The following is a 17,255-nucleotide window of genomic DNA, read 5'->3' as shown; positions in this document are numbered from 1 at the left end:
CACCAAAGGGGTGCTTTGTTTTGGCTGGGAGGAACACCCTGTCCTCCAAGCCTTTCTTCCCCAAGTTTTGTAAGAGAAAGGATTGAAGTGGTCTCTGGTGAAACCTGGCCCATCTTACTACTGGGATTGAGGTTGTCATAAGCCCTAGGACCGACATTATCTCTCTTATGGAGACTGGGAGATTTGTTTGCATCTCTGCTGTCCTTTGACAGATGCGACTGAATTTTTCCCCTGGGGTGAAATCATTTGTTCCTTGGAGCAGATTATGTAACCCAGGAACAAAATTTCTTACGAGGGTGAGAGATTCCATTTCTCCACATTGATGATCCATCCTAGGTGGGATAACCACTGCTGTGCAACTATCAGGTCTTCCAGAAGTTTCTTTCTCATTAGTGCCATAAACAGTAGGTCAACCAAATATGGAATAATGGTTATGGACTGGAGTCTTAAAGGTGCAAGAGCTTCTGCCAGGATTTTGGTAAAGATCCTCGGGGCTGAGACCAAAGGGTAAGGCTCTGCTTTGAAAATGGTAGATTTTTTCCCCCATCTTTACTGCTAGGCAAAGATATCTCTGAGAACTTTCTCTTAGAGGGATGTGCAAATAGACATCTTTTAAATTTATCGTTACCATGAAACAATCCCTTTGGAGCAAACCCCTAACAGAGTAAATGGATTCCATATGGAATTTTTTGTACCGTATGACAGTGTTTAATGGCCTTAGATTTAGAATCAAGCGGTATTTTCTCAACGTTTCTGTACTAGAAAAGAGTGCGAGTAAAAACCCCTTCCTACATCCTGTTTTGGTACTGGTATCAGGACTTTTTGGTCTACCAATTCTCCTATGAGTTGCGGCAAGGCCTGGGCTCATGCTGGGTCCCTGGATAATTGGGTAATTAGCATTCTTGAGGGAGGCCTTTTGCTGAATTTCAAGGCATAACCCTTTTCAATTACTCCCCTGACTAAACTGTTGAAGGTTAGTTTATGCCACTGGGGAAGGAATTTCTCCAACCTTCCTTCCACTTGGCATCTGGCGTCACTGCAATTTGGAATTTTGGCCAGGAGGATTAATCACTTGCCGACTGCCTAACGACGAATTACGTTGGCAGTCAGCCCCTCACAGGCAATGCGACGTAGGTCTACGTTGCTAGCCTGTGAGGGTCTAGGGAGTGAGCGCGCGCGCGCCGCCGGAGAGGCGCGCTCCCACTCCTGCTTGGTCACAGACCCCCCCCCGCGCGAGTGACTGGCGGACCCGATGTCCGCCGGTCACTCGCGATCGTCGGTTACAGCGGGAGAAAGGCAGGCGGCTAATGTAAACAAAGCCGTCTGTCAGTCTCCCCTGTGTAACAGCACAGATCATACTGTCCTGCAATGTAGGACCGTTGATCTGTGCTGTTACACACACAGCCACATCCAATCACAGTAACAATCACGCCCCTAGGGACACACTTAACACCTCCCTCTCAAATAAAGTTAACCCCTTCACTGCTAGTGTCATTTTTAAAGTAACAGTGCATATGTATAGCACTGATTAATGTAGTAATGTCACTGGTAACCCCAAAAATGTCAGTCAAGGGTCCGATCTGTCCACCGCAATGTCGCAGTCCCGCAAAAAAAAATCGCACATCGCCGCCATTACTCGTTAAAAAAAAAACAATAAAAAATGACAAAAATCTTTCCCTTAGTTAGTAAACACAATAACTTTTGGGCAAACCAATCAAAATACGCTTTTTGCGATTTTTTTTTTTTTACCAAACATATGTAGCAGAAAACAAATTGGCCTAAAATGTTAAAAAATTTAGATTTTTACATTTTTTGGGGGGGAATTTCATATAAAAAAAATGTGAAAAATATTGTTATTTTTGCAAAATTGTCGCTTTTTGTTTATAGCGCATGATCAAAAAATCGCACAGGTGATCAAATACCACCAAAAGAAAGCTCTGTTTGTGGGAAAAAAAGGACGTAAAATTTGTTTGGGTACAGCGTCGCGTGACCGCGCAATTGTCCGTTAAAGTCACGCAGTGCCGAATCGCAAAATAGGCCCTGGTCAGGAAGGGGGTAAAATCTTCCGGGGCTTAAGTGGTTAAAGAGCATGTTTTCCCTTGGCCTCCCCTTCTGGCCAGACCAATGCTTTTTCAGTTTTCCTCTGTCCTGTTCTCTAATTTGTCCCCTATAGGGATAAAAAAAATTCTAGGAAAGGACCAATTTTTAACTGGGAAGGTTTTCTTCCTATCAGCTGTATGCTCCAGGGTTTCTTCCAACTGAGGACCAAAAAGAAAATTGCCCGAAAAAAGGAACGCTACATAAGCGCAACTTGGAGGCTGTATCCCCCGGCCTGGTTTTGAGCCAAAGTGCTCTCCTGGTTGCCACTGATAGCAAAGCTGCTCTGGCTGACAATTTCACTGACTCAGCTGAGGCTTCCGCAATAAAGCCTACTGCTTTAAAAAGTATAGGAAAAGATTTTAAAACTCCTCCCTGGGGATACCCGCCATTTTAACCTAAATTCAAAATTTCTTGCTACACAGTTTGTAGCTAAAGCCGGCCTAAGGTTGGCCATAGAGGTATCCCAAGATCTTTTTTTTAGGATTATATTGCCCCTTTTGTCCATGGGGTCCCCAGGTACCCCAAAAGACCAGATCTGAATGTTTTGAAGCCTTCGCTAGGAGGGCATCCAGCTTTGGGCACTGGTTCCAGACTGATTTTGGGTACAAATTTTTAGGCTACTTGAAATGAAGGGACTTTTCTCTGGTTCTGACCACTCCCTGAGCACCATATCTGTTATGACTTGGTGCACTGGGAATACCTTGGTCTTCTTCTTGTTCACCCCCTGTTACATTCTATCGTGCCTTGATAGCAGAGCTTCTTCTTCCTTAATCTGTAAGGTATCATATATAGCTCCGAAGAGTTCATCCACTTCCTCCAAAGAAAGTCTGAACTTGATAGATTTTGAGGCATTTTCCTGACCCTCCTCCTATCCCAAGTCTGATTGGGAGGAATCTGGGTCAGTAATCTTAGGGGGTTTCTCTCTACTCCCTGCAAGGCTCTCCTGAGCCTGAAGATACAGGAGTAGGAGAGGTGAGCAGCTGATCTGGCTGACTAGCAGCCGTACTTGGCACCTGGGCATCCACAATAAACTTTCGGAATGATTGATAAGTGGATTGCACCTCATCCTTGAAAGAGCAAAGAAATTTTGAAAATGGAGAATCTTCCTTGCTTTTTGATACTGCTGTAATGCATGTGGGACATAAGGTCTTAGTATAGCTAGATGACAGCCTTGAAGCACAGGAAGGACACTTTTTCTTTTCAGTTTTAGCAGCTGCTTTTTCTGATCTAGAAGTTTCTTTCTGAGAGGGGACAGATATAAAAAAGAAGGAATCAAAAGGGGAGTCTGTTTAATAAGAGGCCCCTTGTCCAACCCCTCCTCACAGTGACTAAGCTCAAGGTGCCCATAACAAGCTGCTAAAAGATTCCCCCAGGATCTTCAGTGCTCCCCCTGTAAGGCTAAACCACCTCCATTAAAATACATTACACAGGATAATATGGCTCTGACCACTGCCAGCCTACTGTACCTGTGATGAGCCGGTGCTTGCCTCCACGATGTCCCTCTGCTCCCGGTCGCTAGAACCTTAAGCCCGTGCTGTCGAGCCTGGCAGCCCTTGAGCAAGGGAGCTCATCCAGCCCTCTTTAAAACACAGTTCCTCCAGGCAACACGTCTCCTCCAGAGTGAAGAAGCAAAGGAAAAAAAAAAAAACTGACCAGGTGCCTGACGCCCTACCTTTTAAAGACATAATGGCAATGTGCTTCCTGTCTGGTGGGAGGAGATCCATCTCTCCAGGGCTGTCCTGAAAGATGACTGGGGGAAAAAGGAGATAAGGGTAATAAATTGAATGGGCAATTGTTTACAGTAAATTGTCAAGCTAAATATATTTTAGTTAGGATTTAAATCTACTTAAAAGTGTAGAGTTTATTACAGTAGACAGTAAAAGTAAAATTACGCTATTAGATTTATAAATGTAACTAGAAGAAATGATTAACACTGGGACATAAGAAAACTGACTGTATTGTTTTTTTTTTTTTTTGTTTTTGTGGTCAAGAGCTGCCACCAGTAAGCATGGATTAGAGTAATTCTGAAAAGGGCAAATCATGAGGTTTTGTAGACGTACAGTAGATTAAAATCCAGGCAGAGAAATCAAAACAGAAATTTTATAATCAGGAATATGTTGAGATGGGATATACAGAAGCAATACATAAGAACAAGAAGAACTAAAAAGGATTAAGAAGGCGACCCACCACGCATTTTCCATATAATGAGAATTTGGAACTAGCATTAAAACCCAGTATAACAAAAAAGGATGAGAAGGGTGACCCACTATGCATTTTCCATATAATGAAAGTCAGAAACTAGTATTAAAATCCAGTATAACCAAAAAGGATGAAGAGAGTGCTAAACTGCACAGTTTACATATAAAGAGAATAGAGAACTAGTATTAAAACCCAGTTTAAACAAAATAAATGAGAAGGGTGTCCCACCACGCATTTTCTATATAATGAGAACCTGGAATTTAGTAATAAAATCCTGTATAACCAAAAAGGATGAGAAGGGTGACCCATTAGGCATTTTCCATATAATGAGAATCTGGAACTTAGTAATAAAATCCATTATAAACAAAAAGAATGAGAAAGGTGATCCATTAGGCATTTTCCATATATGAATCTGGAACTGGTATTAAAATCCAGTATAACCAAAACAGATGAAGAGGGTGACTTACTAGGCATTTTCTATATTATAGGAATCTGGAACTAGTATTAACCTGGTATAACCAAAGGGGATGAGAAAGGTGCCAAACTGCACAGTTTTCATATAAAAAGAATACAGAATTAGTATTAAAACCCAGTATAAACAAAGAGAATGAGAATGGTGTCCCACTACGCATTTTCGATATAATGAAAATCTGGAACTTAGTAATAAAATCCAGTATAACCAAAAAGGAGGGGAACGGTGACCCATTAGGCATTTTCCATATAATAAGAATCTGGAACTGGTATTAAAACCCAGAATAACCAAAACAGATGAAGAGGGTGACTTACTAGGCATTTTCCATAGTATAAGAATCTGGAACTAGTATTAAAACCCGGTATAACCAAAAAGTTGAGAAGGGTGTTTCACTGCACAGTTTTCATATAAAGAGAATACAGAACTAGTAATAAAATCAAGTATTACTGAAATTAATGAAGAGGGTGCTCCACATTGCATTTTCAAGATAATGGGAATGCTTGCTGACTACAGCCGGTCCCCAGGTTACAAACAAGATAGGGACTGCAGGTTTGTTCTTAAGTCGAATTTGTTTGTAAGTCGGAACATGTATGTTTTTTAAGTTTAGCTCCATCCAAAAAATTCATTTTATGGATAGCATGGGGAAGGGTTAACACCCCTGTGCCATTTGTTTTGCTGTCTGTACCCCTGTTCAGAAGATTTCACCTCACTTTCTGTCCCTATGACAATTGGATTTTGAAAATTTTGGGTTGTTGTGGAGACAAGGATTAGTGATAAAGCTTCAGTGGAGACACATTTTTCCCATGAGAACTCTTACAGGAGTGAATTTCCCTTTCTACAGGTAGATTTCTCCTCACTTCCTGTTGTCTCCCTCCGTTTGTAAGTAGGAGTCGTTTGTAAGTCGGATGTTTGTAACTAGGGGACCGCCTGTAATGCAGATTATTAGGAAAATCTGACTTAGTTTTAGGGCATATGTATATCCAACACATTTTTTGTAGTTTTGGATTAAGTAGGGAAAGGTTAAAACCCCTGTCAGGTTTTCTTTTGCTCTCTGTGTACTATTGTTGAAATTTCTCCAAGCAACAGGTAGTTAGATAAAATGTCCCAAAGTGAGGGAAATTCCTTTTCTAAACAGTCATCTTGGAATAGGTGTTCCTATTTGAAAATGTTCCTTTACCTTTTTTTTTTCGTAGGGACTACTCATTTTCTTTCTCTGTGACAATGGTCACCAGTACAAAGAGAGGTGAACCTTGATAGTATGTAGACAGACTGCAATAAAACATTTGGCAGAGAATTATATCCTTCTCCACTTTATCCAAAAAAAAAAAAAATATGATAAAAATTAAACCGATAGTTTCATATTCATTGGAATGTGAAATTGGCCTCACATTATATGGGTAGAACAAAACACCTACCAATATAAGGTTGGAGTTGACTCCTGGTTTCTGCTTCTGACCTCCACCTTACTGAAGGAGAAAATAGTAACATGGCGTTCAGGAGGAGAAACCAGTAAGATCAGTAGGGTATTGGTGGGATCCACATTCCTGGAAGTGTAGTTTTCCGAGCAGACTTCAGGGGACCTGTCAGGAATCAGCAGGAGGAATGGCCAACAGGAAAGTGTGTGGCTACACTTAGGAAACTGAGACCGGACTGTGTACACTTTAACCACTTAAGCCCCAGAGGATTTGGCTGCTCAAAGACCAGGCCCTATTTTGCGATTCGGCACTGCGTGACTTTAATGGACAATTGCACGTGCGACGCTGTACCCAAATTAAATTGGCGTCCTTTTTTTCCCACAAACAGAGCTTTCTTTTGGTGGTATTTGATCACCTGTGCGATTTTTATTTTTTTGCGCTATAAACAAAAAAAGAGCGACAATTTTGAAAAAATAACAATATTTTTCACATTTTTTTATATGAAAATTAAAAAAAAAATGTAAGAATAAATTTTTTTTTAACATTTTATTGTTTTCTGCTACATATTTTTGGTAAAAAAAAATGGCAATAAGCATATTTTGATTGGTTTGCGCAAAAGTTATTGCGTTTACTAACTACGGGAAAGATTTATGTAGTTTTTATTGTTTTTTTAACTAGTAATGGCGGCGATCTGGGATTTTTTTTTTTTTGCGGGACTGCGACATTGCGGCGGACAGATTGGACCCCTGACTGACATTTTTGACACTTTTGGGAGTACCAGTGACATTACTACAGTAATCAGTGCTATAAATATGCACTGTTACTGTAAAAATTACACTGGCAGGGAAGGGGTTAACTTTATTGGTGATCAGTGGGTTAAATGTATCCCTAGTGGCGTGATTCTAACTGTGGGGGGGGGGGGGCGGCGTGGCTTTTGATGTAACCACAGAGACATACGATCCTACATAGCAGGATCACATAGCCTCTGTGCTTACATCAGGGAGAATGACAGATGGCTGTGTTTACACTTGAGGACCGCCCCACGCAGATATACTGCGGTAGTGCGGCCCTTTTGCGCATACCATCATACCTGTACATTGGCTTGTGCTCTGGGGCACGCGCATGCGCCACCGGTGACCCGCTCCCACTGTGATTGGACACTGCAGGAGTCAATGAGCAGGTTCGGTGGATGCAATGTCCACCGGGACCCGCCGATCGTTCGAAGGAGAGGCAGAACTGCGGCCAGCTTATGTAAACAAGACAAACTGCCGTTCTGTCACAGGGGAAGATGGAGATCTTGTGTTTTTGCTAAGCAGAAACATGGATCTCTGTCTTCCTTCAGTTAGGCCAACCCCCACACAGTTAGAAAACACTCCCCAGGAGCACACTTAACCCTTTGATCTCAACTGATGTTAACCCCTTCCCTGCCAGTGTCATTAGTACAGTGGCAGTGCATTTTTTTTTAGCACTGATCACTGTATTGGTGTCACTGGTCCCCCAAAAAAGTCACTTAGTGTCAGATTTGTCTGCTGCAATGTCGCAGTCCCGTTAAAAATCGCTGATCGCTGCCATTACTGGTAAAAAAATATTGTTTTTTTTTTTTTTCAAAACAGACGGTATTTTTTTGTTTATAGCGCAAACGATAAAAACCGCAGAGGTGATCAAATACCACCAAAAGAATGCTCTATTTGTGGGAAAAAAAGGACATACATTTTATTTGGGTACAGCGTTGGACATCTACGCAATTTCCAGTTAAAGTGACACAGTGCCGTATCGCAAAAAATGGCCTGGTCATTAAGGGGGAAAACCTTCTTGGGCTGAAGCGATTCATTATTATTTATTTACAGTGAAACCAAAATCCATCCGAAAAAATCAGCATAACAGGGAACACAGCAAATGTGAAGATATACGTGAACCATAACCATACAGTATAATCAAAATGCCCAACTAGCAACCTAACAATGTAACAGAAAGCCTAACTAGCAAATTTACTATATACAATATTTACAAAAATGGGGAACATGGATAAACAGGGTAATTCCGGAGATGCAAGAAGGAGGGGGGGGGGAGCAGGACTGGGATCACGAACAAAGATAGCAGAGATAAGGCAACAGGATGTAAGGCAAGAGCAAGACCAGGATAAATGGCAAGCAGTATCTGGCTAGCAAAGCAAAACATTAAAGTGAAGTGTTATAGTAGAGAAGGGAGTAAATACCCTCCCAGCAACCACCATTAGGTCGAGACAGATTACTGGAATATGCTGAGAGACACCCACTGTTGGACCCTGGAACCACAATGCCACCAGCAGGTGATCCAGGTCCTGATAGGACCATTTCTAATGAATGATGTTGAGTTTAGTGTTGTAGGCATTGGGAAAGGTAAGTGTACTTACCTGACAGTGTCACTGAATCATTCACACCATATCTGTTGAGTTTTGTTAATCTGCATAGATCAGTACAGGCTCAATGCAAGGGAATTTACATCATATTGCTGCAGTGAAGTGTGGAGTATATAAATACAGCATATCTGCATTTTTACAGAGTGCAACTCACTGCATCATGCTGTGGTGTATAGAGTTAACCGCTTGCCGACCAGCCGCCATAGTTTTACTGTGGCAGGTCGGCTTTTTCCACAAAACGACATACCTGTACATCACTTCTTGGGACCGCTAGTGGGGGCGTGCACGCAGGCCCCAATTGGCCACAGGGGTAGCCAGCCAGTGGGTTCGGTGGCCGCGATGTCTGCCGGCAGACCGCTGTTCTGTCAGTAATGAGTACAGGGATCCCGTGTTCCTCCTACTTAGGAACAAAGATCTCTAGGTCATCTATTGAGTACATCCCCCACACAGTTAGAAAGCACCCCCTAGGGACACATTTAACCCTTTGATCGCCCCTGGTGTTAACCCCTTCCCTGCCAGTCTTGCTAGTACAGTAAAAGTGCATATTTTTAGCACTGATTACTTTAGTAATGTCACTGGTTCCCCCCAAAAGTGTAAAAAATGTCAGGTGTCCGATCTGTCTGCCACAGTGTCGCAGTCCCGCTAAAAATCGCAGATCACTGTCATTACTAGTAAAAAATAAATAAATAAAAATGACATAAATCTTTCCTCTAGTTTGTAGACGCAATAGCTTTTGTGCAAACTAATCAATATACACTTATTCGGATTTTATTTACCAAAAATATGTAGCAGAATACAAATTGGCCTAAAATGATGAAAAAATTTGGTTTTTCATTTTTTTTATTGGGACTGTTATATAGCAGAAATTAAAAAATATTGTTTTTTTTTTCCAGAATTGTTGCTCTTTTTTTTATATCGCAAAAAATAAAAATCGCAGAGGCGATCAAAAGCCACCAAAGGAAAGCTCTATTTTATATTATAATTTTATTTGGGTACAGCGTCATATGACGGCGCAATTGTCTGTTAAAGTAATGCAGTGCCATATCGCAAAAAATGGCCTGATCATTAAGGGGGTAAAACCTTCCGGTCCAGAAGTGGTTAAAGTGTCAACTTGTGCCACTTCAATAAAGTGTAAGAGCAAATTCACACTATGGAGACATTAAATCGCAGAGCAGCCAGAGTGATTCACTGCTGCGGCCGCTCTGTGTTGACAGCTGCACTAGGGGGCAGTGTGGTGCGCAATTCTGCGCATCATACGTCTCCTTTTTATGTTTTGTACAAGTTTTATTTGAAGTGTACAACACATACACTTCATTCACTGCAATATCCGGCAGCACAGCAGTGCGATTTAGCCAGGTGCACTGCAATAAAATCCACCATGTCTGCATTTTATCACAGCATGCTGCAACAGAGGACTAGGCTGCGTTGCAGTGTGAATGAGACACATAAGAAACTGTTTCCTGTGTGTCCCTGCAGTGACCGCATATAGTGCAAATTGGCCCTAAAACCCAACTCCAGGCAACTAAAAATGTATCCCTTGAAGTGAGGCTGTGCCTGCGCTGCAAGGGTTAAAGCTAAATTTAGCCGTAATTCAGCCACTTTTTAGAAATGTGCAAACATACTATGATGTAAGTCCAACAAGGTGCATGCCACCTCTTGGATGTATCGATTTATTCACATCTGACAGATATACCGAGCACGGGTAGTACAGCTATCACTACACTCCTGGAGTTCTCACAGGAGAAATGCTGTTTTCTCACACACCCTCCCCTCTGGTGTCTATTCACAGAAGCTTTTGTCTTTTGTGAATTAGTTTGCATAATAGAAAGATCTCTGTGGTTGGGCAGGGGGAGGGGTGGGGCACAGTGGATAAATGACACTCTGCTGGAGCTAAGACGGAGGATCAAGCTGTACTCCTGGATCTCAGTAAAAATAAAAGAATTAATTGTAACTCATAGAGATAACTCCATGAGGATGCATGCACCTCATTCCTAAAGTACAGACTAGAACTAACTAAGCTTAAAACTGCTCCCACCCCTCTTCTGACACCTATAATAACTACCATGTGGAAGGAAGATGCTTCTACTTATCTATTCTCAGGGCACTCCAGTCCTATCACATAATTGGCTCCCAGTGGCTTGTGCGAATACTGGGGAGATTTCCCTGGAAGGTGTACTTTAACCACTTGCCGACAGCATAACGACATATACAGCAGAAAAGGGGCTCTCCTGTGCCAGATCATGTATCTAGTACATCAAGTTCCGGGAAGGGGGCACGGTCACAGCAGAAGCCGATCAGTGGATGTTGGCCAATGGATGTCCGCCGGCACCCGCTGAGAACGACAGAACAGAACTCCACCTGTGTACACAGGGCAGAGCTCTGTCCTGTCAGCGTGGATGTGCTGGAATTTGTTTCCCTGCAAAGCAGGCAGTAAAATTCAGCATATAGTAAACACAAAAACACTGGCTAGGCACACATTAAACCCTTTGATCGCCCTAGATTTTTAACTCCTTCCCAGCCAGCAGTGGCGGCCCGTTCATTAGGGGCACAGGGCCGCCGCCCCCCCCACCCCATCCATGCACCTGGCCTCCTAATCTACATGCAGGGCGCCGGATGCATGGATTCCAATAGGGGATTTTTTTTTTTTTTTTAAGCACGTGATTAGAGCCAGAGGTTCTAATAGGCTTCAAAAAAGGGTGGGCTCGGGGCACAGAGCACTTGAATGGCAATAGCGAAGAAATATTCACTATTATCACACTGATTCTCCTCCCAGCCATTCAGAAAGAGGATTGTGAGACCCCTTTCCCGATTGACCAAAAGGAGAAGCGATCTCACAGGCCACTGGCCAGGAAGAGGGAGGAAACACACGGCTGGAGGAGAAGCACAGCGGCTCAGCCATCCAGCACTCCCGGCAGGGGACAGGAGGAAGAAGGAGGTAAGGAGGCAGGTAGGCAGGCTGGCCGTTCGGGGGGATATGGTGTGTTGTTTTGCCCGCCTGACGGCAATCCGTCCTTCTGTCCATCAGGGAAAGGGGAAGGAGGAGGGGTGGTGCATTGGTTTGCCCCCCCCGAATTACCAAGCACCAGCCGCTACTGCCAGCCAGTGTCATTAGTACAGTGACAGTGCATCATTTTAGCTCTGGCTATAAGTCACTGATTGCCATCATTACTTTTATAAATGTAGCACTGCCCCCTAGAGGCCTGCTGGAAATTACACTTTCTGGATTCCCCTGGGTTACCCTTAGCAACTGATATTAGACAAATAGCATTTGAAAGTCCTTGGCTCAGTCAATAATCATTCCAGGGGATGTTGGTTTTTGTGATTTTATTTGGAACTGGGATAGGAAAAGGGATGAGTGGAATACTCCAACTATAAACTATGCACAATCCTGAGGACAACTAGCTGTAGTGTGCGGCAAGGCCGCTGCTTCACTTTGCCACTGAAATGAAGATAGATAATGTGTTCCTGCTTTAATTACTCTTCAGGGTTCTAACTTGGCACCCCCTTTCTCACTTGCTGTGTGTGCTGACACCTGTCCACTGACTCTCCACTGGAGTGGTCCCCTTCCTGGGCAGACCCCTGTCAAGCTTCCCGGTACTCACGGACACTGTTTTTCCCAAGGTTGCTCTGCCTCCGACTCCATTAGTCAGCTTTCCTGGACCTCCTGGCTCAGCTCCACACTTCTGGCTCACAAGGCTGACTGCCTGTGACCACCATCCACAGCAGCAGAAGGAGAGACAAATGTCACCCTCCTTCTGGGACCTGGCTTCCCGCCCAAAGACACCCTGTCACATGTGCCCTTGGCTTTTTATAACATATCCCAGGATGCACCACTGTCTGTGCCAACCCACTGGGATAGTTACAAAAGTCTGTGTGTCACTGGCTGGGTTTCCTCCACTGTCCAACAGGCTCCCCTATTGAATACAGTGGGGACACTCCCTCAACCCAGATGAATCACACCCTGGACACATGCAACAGGCCTAACTATTAATCAGGCTCCCCTGATAAGCAGATGGAGACACTAGGCTTTACCTACCCGGCACCTACCTAGGAGGGTGCTACATAAAAAAAAAATTAAAATTCCAGTATATATACCATAGTTTGTAGAAGCTATAACTTTTGCTCAAACCAATCAATATACACTTATTATTTTTTTTTAACCAAATTATGTAGCAGAATACATATTAGTCTAAATTTATGAAGAAATTAGATTTTTTTTTCCCCCAAAAAGTTTTATTGTGTAAAAGCATGAGTTCAAGTGATGGAACAAACATATGAACAAACCGATCAACATTCTCGGTGTTCATTGTAACTATAACGGATGAACAGAGATTACATAGGCTAAAACAGTCATGTAAGGTAGCAAAATTCAAAGTACAATCATTAACATATGCTTGACATCAAAACCAAGGTGAGGATAGGAAGTATAACGTTTTCCACTCTGTGAGGGGGAGGGTCATGGTAGTTTGACGTAGAATCGAAGAGCGGAGTTAGAACTAAATTGGGACACGCCAAGTGACCAGGGGTAGTATATAAGTGAGAGATGGGGAGAGATGGTTACCGGCACCATCTCTACCCTTGAGGGATAGGGAGGGGGGATAGGGTAAAAGGGGAAGGGTAAAGGGTGTGGAATGAGCAGTTGGAGGAAGATGTGAGAATCGTAACTCAATGTATGTAATTATGAGTATTCGTCTTACTATGGGGTATGGTAATGCTACAGGAGGAGAAATACGATAACAGGCGAATACCCTAAAATGGGCGGGGAGAGGGTAATCATTTCATAGTTATTGTATAAGTGATAGATTTTCTAAATTGAAACCAGGGATACCAAGTTGAAGCAAATTTGGATGGGGAGTCGTGGGAAATTGCTATGAGTTCTTACATTTTTACAAGTTTCTCAATTTGAATAAACCATTCTTTTAGAGAGGGAATTTGGGAGGTACCCCAGTGTCTTGGGATACAGAGTTTTGCTGCGTTTACAAGGAACATACTAAGCGATTTACAGTATTTCCTACTGGCATAGGGTAGTAAGTGGAACAAGTAAGTGAGAGGGGAGAATACAAGTAAGTGAGAGGGGATGTTTGTGATACTGTGGATAGTTTCATGGATTTGTTTCCAAAAACTCTTTATGGCGGGGCATTCTCATCAAATGCGATATAGACTCCCTTCATTTTCCTGACATCTCCAGCAATTATTATCAATATCTCTGTTCCATTTGTGAAGTAGGGATGGTGTGCGGTACCAACGTGAGAGGAGTTTAAAGTTGTTTTCTTGGATAGAAACGTTGATGGACCCTTTGTGGACAGCATAAAAGATCTTTGACCACTGATCGTCCGACACAGGGGTTTGTAAATCCTTGGACCAAGATTCACAAAAATGGCTTTCTCCATGGAAGAGATTATCACAAAGGATGGAGTAACGTTTTGAGATGAGATGTGGTTTATGTTTGAGATCAAGACACAGTTCCTCAAAGGCTGACAATTTTGACGGGTTTGGTGTTATTCCTTAAGCTATGAAGCACAAAGTTTCTTAATTGGACATAATTCCAGAATGGGAAGTTTGAAAAAAGTGGGAGGGATATCAAGTTTTCAAATGAATATATTTTCCCTTGACTAAGAAGGTGAATGATTCTGGTGTTGTCAGTGAATGAGTTGTGGGCGAATCGAGGATTGTCAAGTCCTGGTGGAAAGTCTGGGTTGTGTAAAATGGGAGGTAGGGGGCCTGGTATTGAGGCAATGTTTTGAGTTGTGGAAATGAGGTGGAAACACTTCAGGGTAGGCCCAATCAAGGGGTGCTTGAGCAGGTCTGGTGGTATTGTTTTGGACGTGCACCAAGGGGAGCTTGCTATAGGTGATTGAGAAAAGTAATTTTCTAAAATTATCCAATCTTTTTTCCCGCTTTGGGTGTTCCATTCCACAATGCACTGTAGATGACAAGCCAGAGCATATTTTTTGTAAGTCTGGATACCCAAGCCTCCTTTCAGTTTGGGTTTTGTGAGCTGGGTAAAGTTGATTCTAGGAGGTCTGCTAGCCCATATAAAGGTTCTGCATTGGGAACGGATTCTTTTGAAAAATGTTTGTGGTATATGTATTGGAAGGGTCTGGAGTAAATAGAGAAATCTAGGGAGGATGTTCATTTTAAAGATTGCAGCCCTTCCAAACCACTAAAAATTCGCTTTTTGCCAGGTATTTCGATCTTGATCAATTAATTTGATAAGGGGAATATAGTTTTTTTTCAAATAACGTGTTAAGTTTTTTAGGAAGTTGGATTCCCAGGTAGGTAATCGTGCCTGGGGTCAATTTAAAGGGGAAGTTCTTTTCGCAAGTTTTAACTTGGAGGCCAGTGAGGGTTATGTTAAGGGTTTTAGATTTTGAATAGTTAATTTTGAGATTGGACAAATCCTGGTATTCTTTGAGCGTTTGAAGGAGATTGGAGATAGAAATGTGGGGATTGGTGAGGAACAGGAGAATATCATGAGCAAAAGCTGCAATTTTAAAGTGTCTATTTTCTATGTGGATACCCTGTATGTTTTCCTTTGCACGGATGGAGTTTAGTAAAGGTTCTAATGTTAAGATAAAAAGGAGGGGGGACAGAGGACATCCCTGTCTTGTCCCATTTGTGATGGGAAAGGCGTCCGACAAGAGGCCGTTGACCCTCACTCTGGCAGTAGGATTATGGTATAGTGCCATAATGAAATTTAGGAGTCTGGAGCCCAGTCCCAAATTAGTTAAGACTGCTTCAAGATAGTCCCAGGCCAATCTGTCAAACGCCTTTTCCGCATCCAAAGAAAGGAAAAAGCCAGGTTTTTTGTTCGAGGTCAGGTAGTGGTGTATGTTAATTGCTTTCATGGTATTGTCCCTCCCCTCTCCCGGGGATGAAGCCCACTTGGTCGGGGTACAGGAGTGAGGGAATGAGGGGGAGTAATCTGTTTGCTAACATCTTTGCATACATTTTGAGATCTACATTGAGAAGGGAAATGGGTCTGAAGTTGGATGGTTGGGAATTGTCCTTGCCTGGCTTGGGAATCATGGAAATATGAGCTTCCAGTAGTGAGGGGTTATTGTATTTAGTGAAAGAGAGAGAATTGAATGCTTTGAAAAAGGGGTCTACAAGGATATTTGCAAAGGTTTTGTAGTAAACCAGTGCAAACCCGTCGGGTCCCGGGCTCTTGCCCAATTTCATCTGTTGGAGGGCTGTGTTGAACTCGTCTGCAGTGAGGGGTCCGTCAATGCGTCCGGCTTGATCTGGAGAGAGAGTGTGAAGGCCATTTTTATATAAAAAGTCCCTAAAAATGCTTGGTTTGTCTGTGGGGGGAGCTTGTTGTTTTTTTTAAATTGTACAATTTGGCATAGTATTTAGCAAACTCGTTGGCTATGTCAGTGTTCGCATTTAGTTTCCCACCCTGTGCTGAGGTTAAAGAGTGGACTGTATGATTGCTCTTTTTAGAAGCCAGGGGTTTTGCCAGGTACTTGCCACTCTTGTTACCAAATTCATAGAACAACTTTTGGGATAGGGTAAATCGTTTTCTAAATTTTTTGTTGAGCTAATTTCTTAGGATTTGGCGTGTTTTTTCTAGATCCGAGAGTGTGTTATGGGCCTTTGATTTTTTATGTAAAGTTTCTAGAGAACTTATTTTGTCTAGTAAGGAGTTGATATAATTTTGGTGGGATTTTTTTCTTTGTGCAGATAATTTCAGGAGTGTCCCTCTGATATTGCATTTATGGGATTGCCACTGTGAGAGAGGGGAGGAATCAGGGGTATCATTGAGTTGGAAGAACTCTGAGATTTGTGAAGAAATTTTTTCTGTGTTTTTAGGATCAGCTAGAAGGGTAGAATCTAACCTCCAAAATTTTGTGAAGTGAATGGTGTTCGGGAGGGTAATTTTTAATGTGATTGGGTGGTGATCGGAGATAAACATGGGTTCGATGGAAGTTGATTCAATGTAGGGGATATCCTTTTGAGAAATAAAAAAGTAGCCAATTCTGGAGTACCTATTGTGAGCGGCAGAGAAGAAAGTATAGACTTTGGTATTGGGATGAGAAATTTGCCAGGTATCGTGTAAGGTAAGGTCTTGGAGTTGCAGCTTAATTCTGCGCAAGGCCGCAAAAGGTAGTGAGGCAGTTCCCGAGGAGGTGTCCTCAAGCGGGTTCAGGGCCACGTTGAAGTCACCTCCTAAAATCACTATTCCTTCCTGGAAGGAGGCAAAAGAGGCAGATGTGTCCCTAAAAAAAGAAACCTGAGCGTGATTTGGGCTATAAATATTGGCTATTGTAATGGCGGATTGCCAGATGAGTCCTTTAATGAAAATGTATCTACCTTCTGGACCAATTAGTGAGTCAGAAATTTTCAGAGGTAGAGATTTAGATACAAGGATGGATACTCCTTTAGTTTTAGATAAAGGATTTGTTGAGTGCAGCATGGTTGGGAAATCAAATGAGTGAAATGTAGGTATTTTGTCCGCTCGAAAGTGGGTTTCCTGTAGTAGGACCACATCCGCCTTAAGTTTTTTCATATACTATAAAAGTTGGGATCTCTTCTCAGGTATGTTGAGACCTTTGACATTAATGGAGATAAGCTTCAGAGTAGCGGGTCGTGATATAGTATCCTTACTTGAAACATCCTGTAGTAGAGGTGAATGTGTATGAGCCATATTGCTGTAATGAATTGGCTT

The sequence above is a fragment of the Pelophylax lessonae genome (assembly GCF_965119305.1).
Source record: "Pelophylax lessonae genome assembly, chromosome: 1".
NCBI lineage: Eukaryota > Metazoa > Chordata > Amphibia > Anura > Ranidae > Pelophylax > Pelophylax lessonae.
Note: the sequence above shows the minus strand (reverse complement) of the source record.